Here is a 10731-nt window from a genome sequence, read left to right on the forward strand (position 1 = left end):
GAGATTTGCAAAAGAAGCGAGGACAGTGGAGAAAGAAGAAAGGCAGAGAGGTATGGAGCACCCCTGAGGAGGGGCGCCCCATCAGCAAGCATCTTCTTGAAATGAAGCAGAATCAGAAAGCAGGCTTCTTCCAGGCTCCACAGTTGCCCCCACCCCTGCTGCTTTCGTTATGAAGGAAGAACAGCAGAAAAGAATAGACATTTTGAGTGCTGCTGTGAAGCAGAAGAAAACCAAGGCAATGTTTTAGTTAAATAAGGAAAGTAAGGAAAAAAGGAAAGGAAACACAAACCCCAAAGCATCAGTGGTAAATCTCCACCGGTGAGGATGAGCTGTGCTGGGAAAGATCTCAAATAAGAAGGTATATTCTGTTCCTTTTTGTTGTAAAACCTATAAATATGACTTCTAACTTTGGGGCTCCAGCCATGGCCAGAGACTGCGGATTCCTCTGACTTTGGGACACAAAGGAAGTTTACAAATTCAGGAGCCCCTCCCAGTCACCTGCAAGATACCAGGATAGAATAATAATGGGAAAGTGAGTGACAGGACAGTGAAACAGGGTTCCCGGGATACAGTGAACATCACATTTTTAGATCAAGAAAGAAGGCAAAATATTTCTTTCCTAGAGTTTCTAGGAAAACTCTCAATAGAAGAATGAAAGGGGGGAAAAAAAATCTAACCAAAAAAAAAAGCTAAGAGGAAGGAGAGCTGACCACTTGAAGAATATGAGAAGGGTGATAGAAGAGAGGCATGAAAAATTAGGATCTCCTGATGGGAACTTATCCAGAGCCTCAAGTGAGTGGAACAGCTTGAACCTTAGAGGGTCTGGTGGGCCGGAAGAGATGCTTCCTGCTGAGAACCTTGGCAGCCTAGCTCTTTAAAGAAGATGAAACTTTAGTCTTCTTCTTGGCTTTCCTAGTAGAGAGTTCCTTAAGAATTGCCTTTTTATGACTTCAAATGACTTTCTCCAAAGATCAAACCATTTTTTTTCAGTGATTCTCCTCCTTTCTTGAGAGCAAGTCTCTTTTCTTGAGCAGCTGTGAGCTCATTGTCCACCTCCATCACTGAGGGACTGAGTGGATTGGGCAGGGTTTCCTCATGAGCTGTCTTGGGGCGAAACTGCCTCCCTCTTTAGACAGCTGTGCCTGGCTCTCCTTGTGGGATCTTAACTCCCCAACCAGGAATCAAATGTGTCAGTGGAATTGCAGAGCCCAAACCACGGGGCCACCAGGGAATTCCCTCTCCTGAAATCATCAGTGACTTTGCTCTGGGTGCCCAGACCTACTCCACCATCTCAGCCTAGACTGGACCTTTCAAAAAAGGAAATCCCTTTAGGATCATTCATAGACAGCCCCCCCCCCCCACCCTGTCCCTTGCACATCCTGATGTAAGAGATCTTAAATTTTACTTTAATTGGTATCTGGTGAGAGAGAAATTTAAGTGAGCTCAGGAAGATTCCAGGGAGTCAAAAGAACTTAAAGATGGAGGAAACAATACAAAAAGTGCTAAAGGAAATTGAACTGTCTTTTAGTTATTTAAAGACTATTAATATTTGATATTAGTATTTAATAAGGGCTTCCCCGGTGAGCTCAGTGGTAAAGACTCTGCCTGCCAATGCAGGAGACACAAGAGATGCAGTCCAATCCTTGGGTCCAAGATCCCCTGGAGGAGGAAATGGCAACCCACTCCAGTATTCTTGCCTGGAAAAAAATCCCATGGACAGAGGAGTCTGGCGGACTGCAGTCCACGGGGTTGCAAAAAGTCAGACACAACCAAGTGACTGAGCCCAGCGCACAACAGCACAGTATTTGATAAGTGACTTTAGTGGAAGATTGTGCTGAATCATTTCCCAAGTAATTGTCCTTGTTCAGTCCCTAAGTTGTGACTTCCCAACCCAAGGATCGAACCTGAATCTCTTATGTTGCACAGGTCAGTGCTTTATTTCCCTAAATGTGGGTTCTTTTTTTCTTTTTAACTCACAGGGTCCATAGTGGCCTTGTATACCCAATCATTTCTTGGTGTTTCTGATGACACTGGTGCAGGGATGAAGTAAAATTTTGTCTGGAGTTAAATGACCTCTTAGTAACAATAGGCTCAGTGAAAAGATTAAAATAATTTGGAAGTATACAAAGTGAAATCTCTACCACTTGCTCATAATCAGGGGGATTTGGAGAAAATAGCCTTAGTTGTTGAATTATCCTTCTAGACCATCAGTCCCCAACGTTTTTGGCACCAGGGACCAGTTCTATGGAAGACAAAACGGGGTGATGGTGTGGTTTCAGGATGATTCAAGCATGTTACATTTATTGTGCACTTTATTTCTGTTATTACATCAACTCCACCTCAGATCATCAAGCACTAGATCCTGTTCTAGACCTTTTATTATCTACCTGTCAGATTGATACATGACTATTGGCATCTATCGGAGTGTACTCAGACTGTGTTAATTTTTTTAAGACAGTACCTTGTAGACATGAGTTAAGGTTGCTGTATAAAAGTTTACTTCATTCTTTATCATGGTTATACAGTTTCCTAAAGTGTAAATTTATAATATATATTATTATTGATGTATAATTGATTTACAATGTTATATTAATTTCAGGTGTACAGCAAAGTGAATCCAGTTATATATTCTTTTTCAGATTCTTTCCACTTGTAGTTTATTACAAAATATTGAGTATAGTTCTCTGTGCTATACAGTAAGTCTTTGTTGCTTACCTATTATATTTGTAGTAATATGTAAATGTTAATCCCAAATTCCTAATTTATTCCCCCCCACCACCATAATAATATTAACTGATTCACTCTGGGACTTTCAGGTGTCTTTTTTTTCTTAAACTATTTCAAAGCGTCTACTTGTATAACACAAAGAGCACAGACTAGGAGCAGGCTGCCTGAGTACCATCCTCTCTCTGCAACCTTCTCCTCCATCTCAAGTGTCCGTGTCTGCAGAATGGGAAGAATTAGCCCAGACTTCTAGCACTGTGAGATTTTGATGAGTTTATAGAGTAAGCATTTTGCACTGTTTCTCCATTCTTGCCATAAGTATTACACGTTTTTGCAACTTGTGCTAGAATTTCAGTGAGATAGTTTTCTAGAATGAGAATTTAAAAGATAGAGCCAAAATGTCTTTCAAAAAGTCTGACCCATTTAGGTGGCCACCAGCAGCATACAAAAGTTTCCTTTCCCCCATTCCTGTGTGCTGTGACTCTTGTCATCCTGCTCTCCGCTTCCATGAGGTTGGTCCTTTTCAAATGGCCTCAATCCACGATTCCTTAGCTGAAAGTAGCCTGGCCATTTAAACTGGAGCTTAGAATACCTGCCAACATTGCAAATATGTGTACTCTTTGACCCAGCAATGCCAATTCGGGAATTTATCCTACAGATAGACTAGCAGGCTTGCAAAATGACATGTCTACAAGGTTATTCATTGCGGTATTGTTTGTAACAGCAATAGACTGGAAACTAATAGGAGATCGGTTAAATAATTTATGGCTCAACCACACAATGGATTACTATATAGCCACTTTAAAAAAAAAAGGAGAGGCCTTTGTACTGATACAGAGTGATATCCAAGATGTATTTTTAAGTGAAAATAAGAGTGTAATAGCTAACACTTGTACCCCTTATTTCATCAATTCTAAGACGTGCATTTTTTCACTTTGTGATGCACTTGAAATGAGGATGTGTTATAGTCAAAGGTGTGTCATAATTTAATTGGAATTTTTTTTTCCTTTCCTAGTCCATAAAATAATGACATGTCTTAGAATACATGGCATTTTGGATTTGATGAAATACAGCTATGCTTACCCAGTGCGAGGCACTGTCCATTTCAATCTCACAACAACCCTGTGAGGGTAAGTACTATTATTTTTTACACTTCACATGTAAGGAAGTTAAGATTTGACCTTGGGCAGTCTCACTCCAGAGCCCACGCACTTAGACCTCTGATCCTGCAGCACCACACATCACATGTAGATGTGTGCACCAGGCCCGGTTCTAAGTGCTTTGTGCATGTATTTGTTCATCTAATCCGCAAATAACTGGAGGAGACAGCTGCCACTCTTACCCTCATTATACAGGTGAGGAAACTGAGACACTAAGAGGTTATGAAACTTGCTTAAAGACACAGCTGATCTGTGGAAGAACTGGGGTTTGAACATGGGCAGTCTGGCTTTAGAGATCATGCCCTTAATGATACCTTTTGTGTAAAAAGAGAGGGAAGTTGTGATACATTCATATTTACAAAATGGCATCTTAGAAGTAACTTAGAGAGTACAAGTGTATCAGTAGGGTAACACATAGGAACTGAGTGATTGGAGAATGCAATGGGGATGAAGGTTTTTACTGCATGCCTTTTTATTTTTGAATTTCATTTAATTGAAGTGTAGTTGGCTTACAATATTGTGTTAGCTTCAGGTGTACCAAAAAGTAATTCATATATATGTGTGTGTGTGTGTATATGTATGTATGTGTATAAACATAGGGCTTTCCAGGTGGCGCTAGTGGCAAAGAACCCACCTGCCAATGCAGAAGATGTAAGAGACCAAGCTTCCTGACCCAGGGAGCTCCCCTGGAGGAAGGCACGGCAATTCCATATATATATGCACATACATTGTTTTTCAGATTCTTTTCCATTATATTACAAAATATTGAATATAGTTGCCTATGCTATACAGAACCTTGTTGTTTATTATTGTATATATAGTAGTATGTGTCTTTTAATTCCAAACTCCCAATTTATCCCTTCCCCTTGTTAGCCTTTGGTAACCATAAATTTCTTTTCTATGTCTGTGAGTGTATTTCTGTATTATCAGTGAGCTTATTTGTATCATTTTTTTTAGATTACTCATATAAATGAAATTTTATATTTGTCTTCTGACTTCACTTAGGATGGTAATCTCCAGATTCATCCATTTTGCTGCAAATGGCATTATTTCATTTTTTATGGCTGAGTAATATCTCACTGTACCACACCTTCTTTATCCATTTATCTGTTGATGGACATTTAGGTTCCTTACATGTCTTGGCTATTGTAAATAGGGCTGCTATGAACATTGGGGTGCATCTGTTTTTTTGTTTTGTTTTTTAAAAAGATTTTATTGGAATTCAGTTGATTTACAATGTTTTGTTAGTTTTAGGTATACACCAAAGTGAATCAGTTATACATTATATCCATTCTTTTTTAGATTCTTTTCCTATACAGGTCATTACAGAATATTATGTAGAATTTTCTATGTTATACAGCAGGTCCTTATTCGTTATCTATTTTATATATGTGAATGTGTTTTCAATTAGAGTTTTTGTCTTTTCCAGATACACGCCCAGAAGTGGGATTGCTGGATCATTTGGTAGCTCAATGTTTAGTTTTTAAAGAAACCTTCACACTGTTTTCCATACAGGCTGTACCAATTTACATTCCCACAAACAGTGTAGGAGGGTTTCCTTTTCTCCACACCCTCTCCAGTATTTACAGGGCTTCCCTGACAGCTCAGCTGGTAAAGAATCCACCTGTAATGTGGGAGACCTGGGTTCAATCCCTGGGTTGGGAAGCTACCCTGGAGAAGGGAAAGGCTACCCACTCCAGTATTCTGGCCTGGAGAATTCTATGGACAGTCCATGGGGTCGCAAAGAGTCAAGCACAACTGAGCAACTTTTACTTCACTCTCCAGCATTTATTGTTTGTGGAATTTTTTTTTTTTCTTGGTAAGGAAGTAGGATTCATTGGTGGGCATGAGTAAGGAGGGGATCTTGCCAAGTCTCTCATGAGTGCAGGGCCCACCATTTGTCCAGGGGCATGTATTTGACCCCACAGCCATCTGGGATGAGCTGCTTTTCTACCACCATGTTTTCAGATTCATCCACGTTAAACTTAGTAAATCCCTGCTTCTTGGAGATGTGGGTTTCTGGTGGCCAAGGAACTTGAACTTGGCCCTGTGGAGGGCCTCAATCACATGCTCCTTGTTCTACAGGTTGTTGTGGATGGACATTATGATTTGACTGGTGTGGGCCCTGGCGACCGGGCCCTGGGGCTTTCCAAAGTCACAGCACATACCTGTCTGGAGCCTATGAGCTCTAGCACAGGACAGAATCTTGTTGATGCAGATGAGGAAGGGGTGGAGCCACACTTGGATGTGAAAATCATCTTTGCCATAACTTTTTGCCATGTACTTGTTGGCACAAATAGGGGCAGCCTCCAGAGCATCAGAGGAGAGCTGCTCATACTCATCTGCTACCATGTGGCCACAGAGTGGGAACTCATTCACTTTGCCTTCTTTCGCCTCCGGTCAAAGATGCGGATCTTAGCATCAGGGACACCTCAGCAGAAGCAGGACTTGAGGTATGGCTTGTTCTTATTGTACCAGTAATACAGGGCAGGGCGGTGGCCCATGGCAACACCAGGATCTTCAGTGGCCTGCTGAAGGGAAAGAGTGTTTGTAAATTTTTTGATGATGGCTATTCTGCCTGGTATGAGGTGATGACTCACTGTAGTTTTGATTTTCACTTCTCTAATAAATAGAAATATTGAGCATCTTTTCATATGCTTGTTGGTCATCTGTATGTCTTCTTTGGAGACATGTCTATTTAGGTCTGCCCATTTTTTGATTGGATTGTTTGGTTGTTTTTTTTGGTTGTTTGACATTAAGCTCTATGAGATGTCTGGTTACTTTGGAAATTAATCCCTGTCATTCGCATCATTTGCAAATATTTTCTCCCATTGTTTAGGTTGTCTTTTATTGTACTGACAGTTTCTTTTGCTGTGCAAAAGCATTTAAGTTTAATTAGGTCCCATTGGTTTGTTTTTACTTTTCATTACTCCAGGAGACAGATCTGAAAAACTATTGCTGTGATTTATATCAAAGAGTGTTCTGCCTATGTTTTCCTCTAGGAGTTTTATGGTATCCCATCTTATATTTAGATATTTAATACATTTTGAGTTTATTTTTGTATAAACCATTAAAAGAATGTCCTAACTTCATTATCTTATGTGTAGCTACCCAGTCTCCCCAGTACAATTTATTGAAGAGACTGTCTTTTCTCCATTATATATTCTTGCCTTGCTTGTCATAGATTAATTGACCACAGGCATGTGGGTTTATTTCTGGGCTTTCTATCCTGTCCCACTGATCTATGTGTCTGTTTTTGTGCCAGTTACCATACTGTTTTGATGAGTGTAGCTTTGTAGTATAGTCTGAAGTGACAGAGCATAATTACGGTAGCTCCATTCTTTCTCAGAATTGTTTTGGCTATTTGGGGTCTTTTGTGTTTCCATACAAATTTAAAATTATTCTAGTTCTGTGAAAAATGACACTGGTAATTTGATAGGGATTGCACTGAATCTGTAGATTGCCTTGGATAGTATGGTCATTTTAATAAGATTGATTCTTCCAGTCCAAGGACATGGTATATGTTTCCATCTGTTTGTGTCATCTTCAGTTTCTTTCATCAGAGTCTTACAGTTTTTAGAGTACAGGCCTTTTGCCTCCTTGGGTAGGTTTATTTCTAAAGATTGTATTCTTATTGCACACTTCTTTGTTTGATTTTTGAGCCATGTGAGTGTATTACCTATTTAAACCATAACAAAACAACAGTTTAAACTTTGCTCCAAATGAATGTATCAGTGGTTTGAAAGAAATGATCCTAAGTCATCAGTTAATGACATTTCTGTATCTATTTGCTCTTTTAATATTTATCTTTTAAGCCTCAGAAGGACTACTTTTATTGTTAAAATAGCAATGGATAACAGACAAAAATCTACGTTAATTCTGATTACATATATCATGATTTCAAAGCTTGAATCCCACCATAATACCTATATATGGCTCTGTCAGACCACACCAGTATGAGGATAAGAAAGTGAAAAGTCACTCAGTCGTGTCCAACTCTCTGTGACCCCTTGGACTATAAAGTCCGTGGAATTCTCCAGGCCAGAATACTGGAGTGGGTAAGCCTTTCCCTTCTCCAGGGGATCTTCCCAACCCAGGGGTCAAACCGAGGTCTCCCACATTGCAGGCAGATTCTTTACCAACTGAGCCACAGTGGAAGCCCAAGAACACTGGAGTGGGCAACGTATCCCTTCTCCAGCAGATCTTGCCAACCCAGGAATCGAACTGGGATCTCCTGCATTGCAGGCGGATTCTTTACCAACTGAGCTATCAGGGAAGCTCAATATGAGGATGGTAACATATGACCTGCACATAATTCCACCTTTCTCTTTGACCACAGTGTGGCCTCGGGCTGTCACCCCCAGTGAGTGAATGGTGGAATGGCATGAACATCCATTGTGTTATGGTTGATTTTTTAAAGTCTTTTAACCCATGATAGTGTTCAAGTTAGTTAGGCCGTTATCTTTCCTGACATTTTTTATAGCCTCCATGATTTGGAGGATTGGAATTTTTTTTTTTTTAGTATCTAAATTCACCAACAAATCCCATCTTAAAGGACTGGGGCTTAGTCTTTGGCTTGCATTTATATTACACAGCTGTGGCATCAGTTTTTAAGCAGATTTTGAGAAAGATTTTGACTTTTCAGAAAAGGTGATAAAATGGCTACTTTGCATTTGTATTTACTTTCGGAAGCTTGCCTGCTGTTACATACATAACGGACAAGATATACATTGTGGTTGTATTAAATGGTTTATTTGAGTTGGTAGATCAGCATCCCCCCATGTTTCATGGATGGAAAGCAACCCTTCTAGTGTTGATTCTTTCAGAAGTGTTGTTCTAACACAAGTGGAAAATACTTGAGTTCTGTTTCTAGGTAAAAGCCTAAATAATCAGCTAATACGAATCCAGTCATCCTTATACTATACTTAAAGGACACAGAGCTCACTGAACCATCAAAAGAAAACTCTATTAATGTCATTTTTTCCCCCCCAGATTTCTAGTAAGTTAAAAATGAAGAAATATCTGAATGAAGCCACAAAAAGCAAAGCATATTTTAAATATCTACATTTTTAAAACTGGCAATTTTAATCCAAAAAAACAGACATAACAAAATTTACTAGTGTTAATTAGAAGATAATTACAGAATTTGTAAAAATATTAAGTCACAGGACACAATCAGCAGTGTGGGTCCACTAATGGGTCACAAAAAGTTGTTCGATAAACCTCTTTCAGTCTTGTTGGCATGCCTCTGTGGTCATACATATGATTTCATTTGGAAAAATATTAAAATCTTATATCTAAGAGATCTTTTGTGAATGTGAGGTCTGAGGGAATCAAGCAAAATTCTAGAGGTTGGGAGAATTGTCCCCAGAGCATCCAAATTAGGAGAAGACCTCTGATTATAGTTCTGTTCTTTGGCACAAGTTCTACGAGGATTGGTATAAGCCAGCTTTGAATTAGGCATATCAAAGTTACTAGAACACATTATTCTTTTATTAATTTGTTCACCCATAAGAGAGCACACTGGGAGTAAAATAAGTGAATTCAGCAATGCTGTTTGGTCTCTGCACTTTTGGATTCTTCTCTTTCAGTTCAGTTGAGTTCAGTCGCTCAGTCGTGACTTCTCTCTATGTATAGCTAAAAGTTTAGCCTACATTTTAAAAGTATTTCACTATAATTCTCATCATCTATTTCCCATTTTAAAGAGGCTCTTTAGAAAATATAACTCCCATGCAAATAGCAATAAAAATAAAGCAAGAATGGCTATGTTAATATCCAAGCAAACTTCAGAGCAAACAATTTTACTAGGGACAAAGAGGGACGTTACACAGTAATAACAGGACATATCTACCAAGAAAGCACAGCAGTCCTAAACATATATACACCAACAACAAAGCTGCAAAATAGATGTAGTAACAAGTGCCAAACCTGAGAGGAGAAATAAACAAACCCACACTTAGAGTTGAAGACTTCAATATTCCTTTTTCAACAAATGATAGAACTAGACAGAAAATCAGCAAGGATATAGAAGAAAACAATGACCAACAGGATCTCATTGACATTTTTAGAACACTCCACCCAATAACAGAAGAATTACACAGTCTTTTCACACCCTAACAGAATATATCTTGGTATATGTACATCTTGGTATACATTTAGCTTGGTATATGATGATAGACTGTATCCTGGGCCATAAAACAAGCCTCAATGAATTGAAGATTGATATCATAAAGAGTTTCTTCTTTGAACATAATAGAAGAAGAAGGGAAATAATGAGGATAAGAAGAGAAATCAATAGAATTGAAAACAGAAAAACAATAGAAAAAAAATCAATGAAACAAAGAGCTGATTCTTTGAAAAAAATCAATAAAATTACAAAACTAGGAAGACAAAGAAAAAATGAGAGAAGCCTTGTATTATCAATGTCAGGAGTGAAATTGAGGTTTCATGAAATTGAATGAAATTGAATTTTCATACAGACCCTGCAGAGATCAAAAGGAAAATAAGGAAGTACTAAGAACAACTCTACACACATTTGACAACTTAGATGAAAAAGACCAATTCCCCCAAAACACAAACTGTCACAACTTACTTAAGATGAAACAGATAACTTGAGTAGCTGAACCTATAACTACTAAGGAAATTGAACTCATAACTTAAAAACTCGCCCCAAAAGAAAGCATCAGACTCGGATGGTTTCACTGGAAAAGCCTATGAAACATTTAAAGAATTGACACCAATTCTACACAATCTCTTCCAGAGAGGAGAAAAAGAATTTTCATAACATATTAAACTAGTATTTCCCTGATACCAAAACCAAATAAAAATAGTACAAAAAAAGAAAACT

General features: G+C 38.7%; 1 pseudogene; it reads right to left on the reverse strand.

The window, feature by feature from the left end:
- Window positions 1-5760: 5760 nt before the first annotated feature.
- LOC110129270 (large ribosomal subunit protein uL16-like) lies at window positions 5761-6388 on the reverse strand (annotated as a pseudogene).
- Window positions 6389-10731: the final 4343 nt, after the last annotated feature.

Source organism: Odocoileus virginianus, chromosome 6, assembly GCF_023699985.2.
Source record: "Odocoileus virginianus isolate 20LAN1187 ecotype Illinois chromosome 6, Ovbor_1.2, whole genome shotgun sequence".
Taxonomy (NCBI): Eukaryota; Metazoa; Chordata; class Mammalia; order Artiodactyla; family Cervidae; genus Odocoileus; species Odocoileus virginianus.